The following is a 16,619-nucleotide window of genomic DNA, read 5'->3' on the forward strand; positions in this document are numbered from 1 at the left end:
CTGTAAGGCTCATGTTAGCCACTTTTACATCTGATTTCCGAGCCAACTTAGAGCTGGTTGCAGCACATCGCCACAAAGTGATTTGAATGGCAGTCACTGACAAACCAAGGGGGCGAAACAAAAGCACACCATTGTAAAGAAAATGGGCCTGCTAGGCTAGGTTTACAACACATGATAAAACTGGGCGTCACTGCCGGATGGGATGCAGCAAATATATATAATTGTTTTTATTACCTTGTTTTCAATAATGTTTGAAAGAAAAATCAAAATTGGTAAAAAAATAAATGTACTGCGAATTATATAGTACTTTTCGACAGTTTTTGCGAACCCTCAAGTCAGCATTCACCCGTCCAGGGACGTGCACAGACATTTGGAAGGGCTATTGCTCTAAACTAGAAAAAGGGCCTCCGCCCACACCCCCCCGAAAACGTAAGAACCTTGTATAAAAAAAAAGAAAATGAAAACCAGGGACATTTTTTGTTTTGCGGTCCATATCTCATTAACATATCTAATGTTAGTAACTATTAAAGACAAAATGCGGACAATTCTGTTTTAATGTAGTTTGACCATTGTAACTGCTGTGCCTTAAATAAACTCACTAATTGATTAAACCAGTTCAATACACATTATTCTTATTCTTATCATTCTTTATGAGCGCAGTAACGGTAAGGTATATAATTACTTATTTATTTAGTATTCCATAACTTAATAACAGAGATGGTCAAACTAAAGTAGAGACATGGCAGAAATCCTACAATAAAGCGGGACAGTGAAGTGTTCTCCCATATGTGAGAGAGGGCGATCAAGAGAAGAGAGAGAGGGAGTTTACGGAGCAGATGAAAAGACACAGAAAGACAGAAGCACAATAACAAGTATATTTAGGTGGTTTTTTTGTAAATAACCGACGGTGTCAAGAGGAAGTAAAGTCCCCTGGTTTGTCCCCTATACTCTAACTGTCATGAGAAAACTCAAAATCAATTTAAGCATATTTAAAAACGGGGACATTTCCGGGGACAGATTGACCCGAGGATTGGCCGCCACCATAGCCATATGAGGCCGGACCGGACTCGGAGCACTTTCCTTTGCTTTTCAGCTGTCAGATTGTAAAAAAGTCACGTGACTGGGGGCAGATGACAGCGCTGACAAGGTGTGTTTTATCACAGCGAGACTCTACAATACTAATTGTGGGCTTATCATGTTTTTTCGGCCACAACAGAAAAAACAGACTTTCGCTCTCTCCAGAGGAGCAGGTTAGCCAAAAAGTTCAAAAGGGCCGTTGCCCGGGCAACATTAGCCCGTACCTATGCACATCCCTGCACCCGTCCACACACATTCAGGTACATACAAGGTGTTACCTGGTCAGGGAGACTAACTTCCACACACAATACAACGTTGCACATTTTGGGCCAAGTATCTTGTTGAGCCCCTGTACTCAACTTCCATATGTTGAGGATTGAAACTCTGACCGTCCGATTAAAGATCAACCTCTCCACTCTCCTGAGCCACGCATCCCCATAACTAAAACTCATTAAATAATGAACAAGCTCTAATTACTGGGGTTGGTTTGTGCAACACTCGTAAGAAGTAAGAGTGTCTCTCAGTTGTACCTCAAAGCTGAACTCACACTCTGAGCTTTTGTTCTGCACCGCTTCAGGCCCTAGGGTGGTGTCTGTGTGCTGTCCACGCCGTCTGGATTCAGTGTCAGCCGCAGTGAGACATCAGCGCTCAGGGCCGTCAGAAGCCTCTCCGTAAATGTCAAGTGACAAAATGTGAACTCTAGGCGGCATAAAGAGGGACAACCCTTTAAAGAATGACTTTGTATAGATGTGACAAATGTATCATCACAGTGTCACAGGGTTCATCCATAATTCAGTGATTGTGTATTTGTGCTTGTGTGTGTGTAAAAGAAGAAGCGAGTAGGATGTGCCAAGGGCAGGAGACATATGGAGGGTGACAAAGTGAAGCGGTGAGTAGAGTGCAACCTGGACGTGTTTCAGTAGTTGTGGAAGACATATTTTATGCTTGGACTTTGAACACTTCACTCCCTGACGCTCTGTCTGTTGATGTAAGACCCTTACAGTCTGTGTGTAAGGCCAAAGAGAGACGAATATTAAAGATGATTTCTGTCGCTCACAAACTGATGTTTTCCTGAGCGAGGGAGGAGGCGTCGTCTGCCAGCTTGGCTGAGCGTACGCTGTAATGATCCTGACTGGGATGTCAATCACACTCAGTGTATAAATTCACTGCACTCTGCAGTACTGCCAGCTCTGAGGAGAAGATGTTCTACTTTTTAGGTTCAATTGCTGCTAAATACAGTACAGTACAATAGCCAACAGCATTGGATTATAACGGTGTATGGCGTTTTTTTAATTATTACTATTTCAATTTGTGATTCCCTGAGCAAAGACAAAGAAAACCGGCTTCCTGAAAGAGAACTGAGCAAAGTAATCTTTCAATAACTTCAATTCAAAGAATATCAATTATAATTGCTCTACTTGATTGAGTGTCTGTGTATTCAGGAGTATAAGCTTTCGCCCACATAAGCCGCAAACTGAATTATATGTTCGATACACCAATAATACGCATCACTCTTTTTGACACTTTATGCGGTTTAAGTGGCAGAGGATATGAAAAGCAAACGATAGAGAAATGCATGAATAAAACATTGGCATTTGGAAAACATATAGATAGGGCGGATATGTCTTATGTAAATATGCAAAACAAATATCATTCCAGGGTATATACATAAATGGAACCGTCTCTAAGACTGGGAAGCGAGAGGATATGCTTTGAGAATGGAAATCTCATTAGTTTGATATCAAATAAAAGCAGTCATCTTGAGGGAATGGCACCAACATTGCAGAGGGAGAGTGAAATTTGTCTTTGAAGTCAATGGTATTTACAGAGGAAATTTTGGACTATTTTTAGCTGTTTTTGTCCTAAAAATGCAGCATGTGTAGGTGCAGAAAAGTTAGTTTTTTCCAGGTTATAACCTTTAACCAACATCGTTTTAAATCATACATGCATTCTCACACCAGGTACTATGTTAATTATACTAACCTGGAGATGATTTAAAACTACAGCCGAGTATCCCTGGTGAAGTATAATCGTTAAAGCATTATTACAAATGACTAATGACAAATCATGTGTCAGCCTAAAGATCTTTGTTTACCGCCACGGTATCATTCATCTCATCTTTATAGCGGTCCAGTCAGTGGGGGATATGTTTAAATAACACGCAAATTATTTTTTGACATATAATCATAATTAGAAATCGCATTTGCATGATGTAGATTTATGTTTAATTGTCTCGCAGCCTCATTCACAACATGTCCCCGCTGTTGACAAAGCCGTCTGACAAATCGAGCTTAATGAGGTAAAGCGTGGCAGCTAATCTGAACAAAAACATTTACTCAAAACGAGTTCACGCAGATGAGCAGATTAGAATCAATAATTACTTCAGATCAAACAAGTGATTATCAAAGAAATATCATTAGCTTTTTGGGTCATCTGTTTTGAATTCATTTCAGACCGCTTAGTAGCAATGAGGAAGAGGGAAGACTTCATTAATGCTCTACTGTACATAAATAACTATGACAGTTTGAGACCTTAAGGAACTAACAGTCTGAAAAGTTGAAAGTGAATGCATGTGCTTTCAAATTCTACTTAAAGGGGACCTATCATGCAAAATGCACTTTTGTACGTCTTTTATACATGAATATGTGTCCCCGGTGTGTCAGGGAACTCACCAAGTGTCAGAAAACACAACCCTCTCTCTTTTCCTCCATACCCAAATCTCTAAAAACGGGGCTGCAACGGAGCTGATACAGATTTGAATTGGTCTGACGTCAGAAAAGGGGTGCTCCGCCTATATGGGCAACTCTCCACCTATCAGGGGAATGAGAGACCGCTCGAAAGCGCTGGAGACGCTGTAGTACATATGCCAGGCCTGTAAGTGGCGCTGTAGTCTGCCACAAACGCAGAATCAGCCCTTGCATAAACAGGGCTGGAAAAGAGCAAATAGAGCGAAATGAGGCATGGCTAAAATGTATGATCTGTTTGGTATTTTGAAAAAAAAACTTCACAGACATGTTTTATATAGGTATGGCCCTACAATATATTATTCAAATATAGCATGATAGGTCCACATTAAGTTTTATTTCCTGTGCTGTATTGTGGGTTTATGTCAAAATCCATTAAATGTCTGTAAAATGTAATATGAGCAAGCATATGGTTCCCAGGAGGACAAAGGAAGGACAGAGATTTCCTGTACAATAGTCACTTTTAATGATTATTCCTGCATTCTGTAAATGACAAAAAAAGCTCCAGCTTTATGTTGTCACTGCTCCAGGACATGTCCTGCTCTTGTATCATATATTATTCCCCCCGTTTCATGCATCAAAATGACGAGTGCATCTATTTATTTATTAATCAAAAATACTGTATACATCGGACTTCAATAAAATGTTCTCTTTCCATTTTTGAGACCACCACTACATCACCATCATCATCTTCATCACCTCCACCAGCAGCAGCCATATCATCCATGGTGATATAAAAAGCACCGAAAATGGGGCGTGTTGTCACAGCCCATGATGGATTCAGGGGGCAACGCTGAATGTTGATCAAGGTGAGGCATGGAGGAGGCCCCGCTTGTCAGGGACCCGCCAGCATCCCCAGGCAATCTCTGCAGTCAGGAGATGGAAAGAGCACTGCTCTGAAATCCATCATGTGCCACCTACCAACGAGCAATGATTGAGAGGAGTCACCGTCCCCTAAGTCCCAACATGTGGATGGAGCTTGTGGCAACATTTCAGCAAGGATAATTAATTAATGGAGCGTGTTTGCTGATGCTGCATAACTTAACTATTTTTCTGGCTTTAGACATTTGTAGGGGGATATTTTAAGGGAATAACTCAGTCAACAATAATGATTTTAAGCATATTCCATAACTTAAGTTAAAAGTACCATGTTAGATACTACAAAATGGTTGCATTCTGGTACGTCTGTTATAAGGAATGTATGGAGGCAGACCCATGCAAACAAGCTACAACGGCCCAAAACACTAACATTAGGAGACGAAACATGCATAGGGTTTACTAAAAGCACTGCATAAATGAAATGCTGCATGAAGCTTCAAACACAACAGAAACGGGGACACCAAAAAGTGAAGCACACGGCTGCAACTCGAGCGCTTGTTGATGTTTGGGGATTATACATTTGGCCAACTATCAGTGTCGCAGAGTAAGTCTATTTTATAATTGTAAGTGTTCTTTCAGTTTATTTTAAATAAATAGGTAAGCTGCGTTAGCTAGCTAGCTTACAGCAGATATGCCGTAATATTGGAAGGGATCATGCGATATTAAAATGTGTTAAAATACGACTATAAAACCAAAAACGTTGGGCCAACAGTTCAATTGGCCCACTTTATAATATCTGAACTTCAACAAGCGCTCTGGTCCCAGCTCTGTGCATCACTTTTTAGTGTCCCCATTTCTTTTGTGTTTTCAGCTTCTTGAAGCGTGTTTTATTAGCAGCGCTTTAAGTAAATGCTGAGCATGTATTGTCAAGTTGGTGAAGATATTTCTTCATTTGCATTTATTTTGGACAACAACTTTTGTCATTTTTTATCTGCAGTTTTTGAAACGGCAGCACGTGTCCCCTAATGTAAGTGTTGTTGGCAGTTGTAGTGCGTTTGCCCCTGACAGACACCTTAGGATCCCCCTTGAAAAATTAAATTGAAATAAATGTAAATTATAAAGAGGAACATCTTCATAATTTTAACCATAATTACTCTCATTAGATACCACTTACTCAGATTGATTTGATGTTTTTATTCATACTGAGACACACATATGAGCATTGAACAGAGACCAAATAAAGAGAAAAAATGTAGACCTGCTAAGGAAAAAAAGACATGTATTCATCAGGGAGAAAAACAGATATTACTGTACATTATGCTAAAGTATTGGAAATGATATATTCCTCTCATGTGTGCAATATATGATTTGAGTGTTAAGGGAGAAGTTTAAAGAATTGATTTTGCAATAGTAAATGTAATTTCCTGTCAGTCCATAGAGAAGATTCTCTCCTCGCTGCTATCCAAGCATTGTTTAGTGAATGTGCTGCATTTCCCAGCATGCAATATCTCAAGATACAATTTAAAGTCTAAACACTTTCTCTGCCTTATTCGAAGACACCCAGTGCAGGTCGGCAGCGCTGGGCTCGGCAGCAGATGACGGGCCCTGAGAATATTCTGCACAATTACAGTACGTAAAATATGCAGATGGAACAAACCCAGATCAAAGCGTGTAATTAGGCATCACAGGACAGTTTCCAGTGAGGGAGGAGAGCCAGAGATTAAGGGAGTAGGTGAGGATTGCGTCTGTCATGGCTGCTTGAAAGCAAATAACTCTGCTCTGTAGCAGCATCTGCAATATTAGGTAGGTTTTGGTGCGTGCGTGTACATATTTGAGTGCATAATGTAAACAGTAGGGTCAAACTACGGCTGGGTAATACTAATGTTGTACTGTATCTATAATGAAATATGAGATTAGATATCAAGTTATATGTTTTACTTATTTAAAGTCTAAATATCCACAGTAAAGATATGTATTTTTTTATCAAACTGAATTTCCATTTTGTGTCCTTTTACCACTTTGTCAATAAATCATTCAGTATCTATATCGGTTGCGTAAGAATCAATGGTCTATGGAATATTAATATTCAGGTGTGTGGTCCAACATGTCATGATATATGATTTCCTTCATATTTCCAGCCGTTTATAAATATGTTTTTTTAAATCATATTTTCCGTTGCTCAACAGAAAACCAAGAAATGTAAGTGTATGAATATTTTGCCATTTAGCCATAAATGATCGCTGCTAAATTTTCCCGGTGAGCTGAGTTATGACAGATACACATTTTCCCCACGTAAACAAAAACTCAATCTCTAGAGTCACTTGGTTTGAAAGCATAAACCAAGAGGAAGAGGAAAAAGCCCCCCCCCCCCCGGTTAGGGACTGGTGCTCAAGGTTGAGGTTGTCAATAGTGTCACAGCATTGTTAGGCAGAGGAGCCAGCCAGGAATAGCATAGAGCCCAAACCATTGTCATGAAAGTCCTCTCCATTTCCCATGGGTCGCAGGGAGATAGAGATCTGAGAGGCAGCGCCTTGATAAAGATCACAGATTGACTGGGAAACCTCCCACAGGATTTAATTGAAGTCAAACCAAGTCACAGCATCTTAGATCTAAAGATGACCCAAGCAAAACTCAATTCTTCATTCTCCATTTTCTCTATCAGTATGCCTCTACCTCTGTCCCATACAATTACCTGTTTATTTATTGTAATACACAATGTCTATTAAATTAGCTTGAATGTCAAACAGGACTCCCCCTGGCTGCAGCGCCTGATTGATCCGCCTCACGGGTGATGACTGGAAACTCAAGTAGTTTGATGATGAATCTACATGGTTATTGAATATGTTGAGTTTAGATATAGTAGTTCTGGTTCCCAGTTAAGATATAACTATTTTGCTGATTCACTATACGACACATTATGCAAAGACGAAAATGGTTCTAATCTCTAGTAAACATCAAGCTTCCAAAATCCTGGATCCTATAATAACATAATACAAAAAGTAGCATATTTGTTTATAATGTGATAACGTAATGGAGTCATAATGACCTTTTTCTAATTGATATATACTTCATATATACTTATACTTGATATATACTTCATCCAAGGTATGTAATACCCGCTAATTTAAAGAAGCGTATAAATCTTAATGAACAAATGGTCACTATGGACAATTGTAAAGCGTAGTGTCACTGCAGCACAGGCAGAGATTAGTTATACTCTGTACATTGATTTGATGACGGTGTTTTTACACACCAATATCTATCTTTAGGAGCCAAGTGGTTCACAAAAGTTACTTTAACAAACCTTCATACCTGGATTTGTCAGCTGTTGTCACCAGATTTGGCTGCAACACTTTTGAGAGAATTAAGAATAATTCATCGAGAGCCAGAGAGAGCATTATATAACCGTTTTTAACAACTGCAGATCTGCCCATAAGTGGCGCCATAAAAAATAACCTGTTTGATGAATGCAAGGCAATCAGCAATCCTTATTATGAATTATACTATATTTAAATGCAATGCTTTAAAGTGCATTGTGCATTTACTGTTTTCTCGACTGATGGTTCGAAATGCAATTTACAGTATGGTGCAGAGCATCTGTTTTACTGTATCATGTGGCAGCCTTGTGTAGACTTATTCTATAACTCTAATGATTTCCTCTGCAGGGTTTTAATACCTGTCTCTGATCAGGCTTTGCTCTGACAGGTGCGCCTCCTTCTTCTGTCAACATTGTCACACCAAGTGAAGCCTGACAGCCACTCGGGCATGTATTACTGCTGGCTCGTCTTCAGTCTCCAATCATAATTACATACTGTATACAGCCTCACCCTGCTTGGACAGATCAAGCAGGTTCAAGTGCGCCCTTACGGTGGGACGCGGCTCCTGTTGTCTCCGAGCTCAGCTGTCAGGGCGGGACAAGGAGTCGGTGATTGATGCTTCTCCCAGAGTGGCGGATTGTTCCGCTGAGTTGCCTCATGCACCAATAATGACACATGATGGAAACCCCTGTCAGTGAGCCATAATAGGAAATGAAGATGGATAGCGTATTGGATGGGAAGTGATTTTGTCGAGCAGGAAGTTAAGAACGTTTTTGTAGAGATAATCTTGGACAATAACCTCCCGCAGTGCAACATTTGGATGTATTAAGGACCTACATACTAGGTATGTTTTTCATTCATATGCTTCCATATTGCAGTTCCCCAGTGAGAAAATTGATTGCAAAAATGAAATGTAAAGAAATTCTACAAGAATAAATATATTCTGTGGAACCAAAGCAGATGAATGGCTGTTTGAAAATAGGAATATACGAGTAGAAAATAATCCATAGTGGTCTGTAGTTGTGGATAAATCTGCTTGCTTGAAGATCAACACGCCTGTCACAAACATGTTTGAAGAGTAACCATTAATTATGAAAAACATAATTAATGGATTACTCTTCAATCTGTTTTACATGCTTGTCAGCGTCACACACTTGTATAGCCATTATGAAAGCCCAGGAGCCGGAGGTGGTAATTATCATGTGGGGGACTCCTGCTCAAACCGCAACACGCAGCAGGAGAGGACAATATATCATTAAAACAATATTTCTATCACCAGTGTATCTCACCAATGACACATTTGAGTGGGAAATTGTCTTAGGTTCACACTGAAGAGATTCCAGTGAAATTAAACGTTGTATAGCCGCTGCTCGCTGAGTAAAGCGGGAAGTACACAGTGTGCGCTTTAGCTGCCTCGTCGTTGGGAAAACGTAGCGAGCGCCCTCCTCCCTTCCCCTGGTTTACAGCTTTAGTCTCTTCACTTGAGCTGGGTGATTTTAATTTGTCAAAACTGTTTACCAGCAGGCCTCCAAGGCTATTACTGGTGTGTCATGAGGGAGCAGATAGGTAATGAAAAGCATACAAATGGCAGATGAAAAAAGCATTGCTAAGAAGGGGAGAGGGGAGGGCTGGATAATGTAGGTTGATCTTTCATGCAAAAGGAGGCCGGCAGTGATTTATTATTCCATCTTTTCTTGGGAATCAATTATGCTAAAATGCTAATCGGGGACATTATGAATTTCTCAATTTGTTATGAATAATTCAAATATTTATTGGGCGTGGGTAGACATCTCAAACAACTTTGTCCTTAGTACAATGCATAACCTGCAGCATAATGAGGAGATGTACGATTGTTCTCCTTTTACACACCCTGCTTGTCAGAGCGATGATTCACCTTTACACAGTTTAATATCAACAAAAAGGGACGGCCAGTGTGTCCTCAGATGCTTCAAACTAAATGCAGCTCTAACACACAACCCCACAAATAAACCCCCATTGGTGGCGCAGAGCGATGCAGCCATGAGGAGGTTACTGTGTGCCAGGGAGGAGGAGGAGGAGGAGGAGGAGGAGGAGGAGGGCGAAGAGGTGTCTCTGGCCAGAGAAGTAATGAGGCCACACAGACACAGGGATGACAAGGACACGTCTGGCTGGCTGTCGTCATTTAAGTCCCACAGAGCGGACCATCACACAGTCAGCGAGCATTAATGTCACGCTGGCCCATCATGGGGAATTAATTACACACCTGTTAATGACAGGCCATGGGAACGCTTCCCTCTAATATCCATCTGGGTGTGATACCTGATCACATGTTCTTCATGTGACTACTCATAATCAAAACAAACAACAACGTCCCTGTGTTCACGCTAACTAACAACATATTTCTGGCCATTTCTGCAAATGCTTTTATCTGAACGCCACAGTAGCATGACTGCATACATTTTCAGCATGGGTACTCCAGCAGGGAACTAAACCCCTCGGGTGAAAAGCAAGCACACTATCTTCTAGCCACCAAGCTGCACAGTAGGTCTGTAACCAATGATAATTTACACACATTTATTTCACAAATGTATTGATCGGAGCCCAAGCAGGTGGCTTGTTCTATTTAAATCATTGCTTTGAAAGATTCAAACAAAAACTTGAAGGCTAATTTTGATAATCAATTTAGCAATTAAGCCTTTTTTAAAGATTTGAGTTTCTCAAATGTTCATATTTTGTGATTTCCATAACCTTTTGTGATTTAAATTTTAAATAATTTAAATATATTTTGGACTGGAGGAAAAACGTTTTCAAGAAGTCCTTATTGGGCTCTGGGAAAATCCGATGGGGATTGAGAAGGTGAGAAATAACTTCAGATTTTGTATTTCTAAACAAGATTTAAGAAAATAAAATGTGTTTTTGCTTTTTTTAAACTGAAGATACATAACAGAGAAACAATGCAAAAGCCAAATGACCTTTGAGTGTTTGCTTGTTTAAAGTGGACCTATTATGCTATATTGGAAACATATATTGTAGGGCCATACCTATACAAAACACGTCTGTGAAGATTTTTGCTTAAAATACCAAACAGATCACCAGTTAGCCAGAGTTAGCCATGCCTCATCATACTCATACCCCTCTTTTCCAGCCCTGTTAGAGAAATGCGGATTTTGGGTCCTTAGTGCGTGAGCACTTATATTACTAATAAAGGACTGGCTTATCTATAGCCAGTTGAGTAGCACTTGAAATGTTTGGCTCTATGAAACCTGATATACTTATATGATTCTGTTTTCTTCAAGGTTGTGTCTTCCTGGTCGAATGTACTTATTGTAAGTCACTTTGGATAAAAGCGTCAGCTAAATGCAATGTAATGTAATGTAATGTAGTTTGAAAAAAGAAATGAGGAGGCGGAGCTAATGCCTGATCAGAATTCTACCAGAGATTACATTACATTACATGTTACTTGTTAGACACTTTTTCCAAAACGACTTACTCAATACTGTGGGCAATCCCCACAGGAGCAATTTGGGGTGAAGTGTCTTGCCCAGGGACACAACAACATGCTGACTGCAGTGGGGTTTGAACCTGTGCTCCCCTAATCCGAACACCAACGCTCTAATCCACTGCGCCACAGCCGCCCTACAGACGAGATAAAGTTAAATTCTGCTTTGATAAAACGCCATCCTGTTCTAAACCACATCAAGGAATATTTCTGAAACTGTATGGAGCTCAAATGCTTTTTCTCTTGCAGGTTTATCACAAGGTTTTTATTTCCTGCTTTTTAAACACGTGCTCTCCAGTACAGGTTAGCTCTGAGTGTTAGTGAGGCTTGCTAATGTAAACAAAGACGAGATTACGTCCAAAACACGTCAGGCATTGTTTCTGATAGCAACTTTCTGTGGGTCCACCGCCGATTTGAAATCAGATCGGCAGCAAATCTGTATGCGCTCGTTTTAAAAGAGAAAGGGTTTTATTTTCTGACGCTGCGTGAGTTCCCCGAATCACCGGGGACACATGTATGTATAAAATACATCACAAAGTGCATGTTAGGTCCCCTTAAATGCAAATGTAGTGACCTACTCATTCTAACATGACATTGAAATATTTAACAGCAGAGTTAGCAACCCTTTTCTAGTATTAGTTTACTGTGCAACACTAATGTCCATTGCATATGTTGTATCCCTCCAGCAAGCACTGACCTATCAGAGCCCTCCGGATGGAGCGAGAATAACTCCCAGACTACGGTTTGAGGAGGACTCAGTGAGGGAGTGCAGCAATGACACGCTAGTGTTAATTAGACAGCAGCAATGGAGGGATCGCTTGATCCAGGGCCCTGGCAGCCAACTGCAGTCTGGTAATCAGGTCACGCAGATTGATATGATAATCCCAGGGGCACAGCATGAAAGGAAAGGCTAACTCTGCATTGGCGCGGTGCGAGCCACGGATGTGAGGGCGAGATATCCCTCTGAAGTCAGAACCATTCTCAGGGCCTTGGAAGGAGAGTTGAGCCGGAGAGATAGAAGTGAGAGGGAGAGCGAGAAAAATCATTCCTGCTGTATAGATTATAATCTTGCCTACTATGGAATTTCACTCAGCAGTAGGAACAGAAGCTAGGGCTTGAGAGGCACACAAAAAGAGGACAGAGATGGGACCCAATACATGTGACAGAGGATTGAGCCGCATTACAGCATCCTATCTTGTTCAGAGTCAAGGTGGAAGGGCTTAGAGTCCAACCGTAACACGAAGAGGACGATACAACAATCTTCATAGAAGTTTCTACAGGTTATATAGCGAGGGGTGAGAACCAGAGGGGCGTAAGTGACATTTTGGTCAAAAATGAGTTATATATATCAAATGAAAGCTCTCGATGAGTTATTCATCAAAAACCAAAAGACCTAACACAGAACACACTGAACTATTTGGGGCCAAAAGGACGTAAGTGCACTTACGTCACTGTTGTGAGGATGGCAAGGAGGAACATGCCATAGAAGGTGATTGAGCTTGGGCACAGTGACTTTCTGGATTTCAAGTCCTTCTCACAACACGCTGCTCAATTATGGCAAAAATCATAATCACGATTATTTTGGTCAATATTGACATCACGATTATTAAATACGATTATTCATTGACTTTGAAAACATCTATTTATTGAACTTAAAAAAAAATTAAAAAAAATTTGAACAGTATCTTTTTAACAGTTGATTACTCTGAACTTTAAGTATAACTCAACTGCAAAGTATTCAGCTGAAGCCACATCTTTTTTAAATTCCCCACGGCATTTGTCATATAGGGCAGGCAGTGCAGATCTGGTGAAATGATGCCGAGATGGCATCGCGTAACGCTTGTCCATAGTGTTAGCCAGTTGCTTAAACCCCTGGTTGTTAACCGTGCTAACTGGGCACATGTCTTTAGCTATGTAAAATGTGATGGCATCTGTTATATCTTTGTGTCCTTGTGAGCTGCTTGAGTAGGCCGTGGCACTGTAAAGCGCGTCCTCAATTGATGACTGTAATATGGTGGATGAAGTCGAGGGGGCACGCTCGTGAACTGTCAACAGGGGGGCGGGGGGGGGGCCTCGCTGCGGGGAAATTGTGGACCTCGTTGCAAGCCAAAATCGTAATCGAGATTAAAATACGATTAATTGCACAGCCCTACAACACACGGTCCGAAACAGAACCAAAGACACAGAGGGACAAACAGTTAGTTGGCAGAAAATGAAATGGCTGCGCTACACAAAAGAGGATCTGAAAAGGACTCAGTTCAAATATGAGCTGTCCGACCAAGCTGCAAGCTGGAAAGCAGGAGACCAGAGGTGGTCATGCAATTGAACCAAAGAAGATGCACACAGGTCCACCTGGGATCACTGCTGTGAAAAAGAAAGACGTACTCACACAAATGGGAGTATCCCTCACTCCTATGTGGACTTCTACCAGTCTTTGCAAGTCATTCAGGCAGAGTAGGCTAGTATGTCGTTTCAAATCAATCTGAAACGTACATGATCTGCATGAAATATGCTGTTGTCGTATATAATTATATTGCTATACAATGTTAAGTAGTTTTTGATTTGCCAAACAGTTATTAGGCCAGGTTTAATGTAATTTATTGTTATTCAGTGAACTAATGTGATATTGATATTTGATATGATCACAATGGACTCTGTAGCCTATTTTCAATTGGTTATTTGGGGAAATGGCTAAACAATTAACTATTTGGCAAAATGGTTATTAATGTTTTTTTTAAAAAAATAATTACATTCAATGAACTAATATGATATAAGGATATTTTCATATAATATTGTTATTATAACAATTGATTACTGTATAAACAAAGTCAGGACAAAGTATGGTCGTTTTTTGTTTTGGCTCTCCTGTAAAGTTGGTCAAATGTCACTTACCAGGGTTCATACACTTTTTCACCAATGATTTTCAATGACTTTTCCATGACTTCTCAATGACCTTTACCTAATTTTCCATGACCAAAAAATAATTACCACTGAAAATGGTTTATTTTAACATGGAACAGGAAAATGAGGTCTGCATATGAAACATGTAGTGCCTATCTAAAACAAATCAAATAGTAGGCTTACTAGTTTCTACACGCTGAAGCAACTGTAGTCAGGGATGCAAACTCATCAGGTATGAAAAAGGTGACAAGGACCCGAGCCCCCCGACCCCCCGGAATATCGGCTTTAAAATGAGGAATAACAGGATTTTAGCAGTCAGAACAACTAAAGCAGCAGGTAATAATAACAGAAACGCCAAAGAGTCACATCTAATAGACATATATAAAAGCATTTATTTTAATTGTGTAGCAGTCAGTTTATAATTTTGGCAGCACTGTTGAGCATTTTGAAAATGTATTGTCATGCCTCTGTGTAAGGCTTAGTCTTTCTATCTGTATAGCCACTGGTGTAAAGTAACCAAGTTCATAAACTCAACAAGTACTGTACGTGGGTACAATTTTGAGATACTTGTACTTTATTTAAGTATTTCAATGTTTTGCTACTTTGTTCTTCTACTCCTCTACAGTTCAGAGGTACATGATGTACTTTTCCTCCACTACATGTATTTAATACCTTTAGTTACTTTACAGATCTGGATGAATGATGTGAAATATAATCAAGTGTTAAATCAGACTTTAGTTCCACCTGGAGTAAATTCACAAGCTACCCTGCAGTATACAAAGTCATTCAAACTAGCTGCACCTTTACCATCTTTGAGAACACTTTAATGATCAATCATTATAAAACATATCATATATATTATTCTGAAATGGACCAATCTGCACAATGACTACTTGAGGAACATTTTGAATGCAGGACTTTTACTGTGATAGAGTATTCCTACACTCTGGTACTTCTACGTTTACTCAAGTACAAGATCTGAGTAGGCCTACTATACATTTATTAAGTACAATATCTGAGTACTTCTACTTTTACTCTAGCACAATATCTATACTTATACCACCTCTGTTTATAGCCTATGAAAAAAACTATTAGAAAACGAAGGCTAAAGCTAACGTTAGCAGATAGTGACAATGTATGCTAGCTAGCTAGCTCAACGATTCCTTAAATAATATTGCGACAGAAAAACTTTTCAGTGCACATCACGCTCTGCCGCTCTGCTCTGAACACCTGAACGGCCCGTTCTAACAGCTGTTCACCAGCGGTGCAGTCTGTGCCACGGTGACTCCGCACAGTTAACGAACGCACCGTAGATAATGTAGCTGACCCTCATCCCGGAGCAGCAGAGTTCAGCCGGCCCGACAGGCCGGAAGACTCGAGCACGCAGCTCGCGCTTCATATATTACAAAATAACACTATGCGCGTCATGATGGCACATAACAGCTCGCGACCGCAGATTATTTCGGCGATTAGATAAAATGTAAATTATATTTGACGCAATTTTAGTTACATTTCCAAAACTTTGGGAAAAATATTGTTTTCCACAACTTTTCCAGGGCCTGGAATTTGCATTTTGAATTTCCATGACTTTTCCAGGTTTTCAATGACCGTACGAACCCTGACTTACGCCCCTCTGGTTCTCACCCCTCGATAGGTTGTGTTGGAGCACCACCCAATGGCGGTGGTGGAAGGTTCACCTCTGCTCCGCGCGTCCCTTGATGACTGATGAGCTGGTCAAATTATAAAAGAAGGAACTCAAAGCACCAGAATAAAGGTTAAACAATAATCTGTTTTAATGGTAAAAGCAACAATACAGAGTACTCTGCAACAGTACAAAATACAGAGCACTCCGGGCTGAATTCTACTACCGTGTGATATACGTACCACGACAGTCAGTCAGAAGACAGTGCCGAGTATGAACATTGGGACAGCTTATATACAAATTCTGTGGGAGGAGTTGTGCCGGTTGCTCCTCCCTAGCTATTTGTTATTGGCGATTTCACTTCTGGGCGAGCCCAAGACCGTGAGCTGGTAGTTCTCCATTGGCCGGTTTCACTTCTGGGCGAACCCTAGGCAATGAGTCAGCAGTTGTTCACTCCATCTGTTTCGCCCCATCTCCTTAGTGTGTGTGTGTGTGTGTGTGTGTGTGTGTGTGTGTGTGTGTGTGTGTGTGTGTGTGTGTGTGTGTGTGTGTGTGTGTGTGTGTGTGTGTGTGTGTCCCTCTGCCCTCAAGCAGTCCCACAGCATGCTTTGGAGTAGTAGAATCTTACAGACAGAGGACTC

This window comes from Gymnodraco acuticeps, unplaced genomic scaffold (assembly GCF_902827175.1).
Source record: "Gymnodraco acuticeps unplaced genomic scaffold, fGymAcu1.1, whole genome shotgun sequence".
Lineage (NCBI taxonomy): Eukaryota > Metazoa > Chordata > Actinopteri > Perciformes > Bathydraconidae > Gymnodraco > Gymnodraco acuticeps.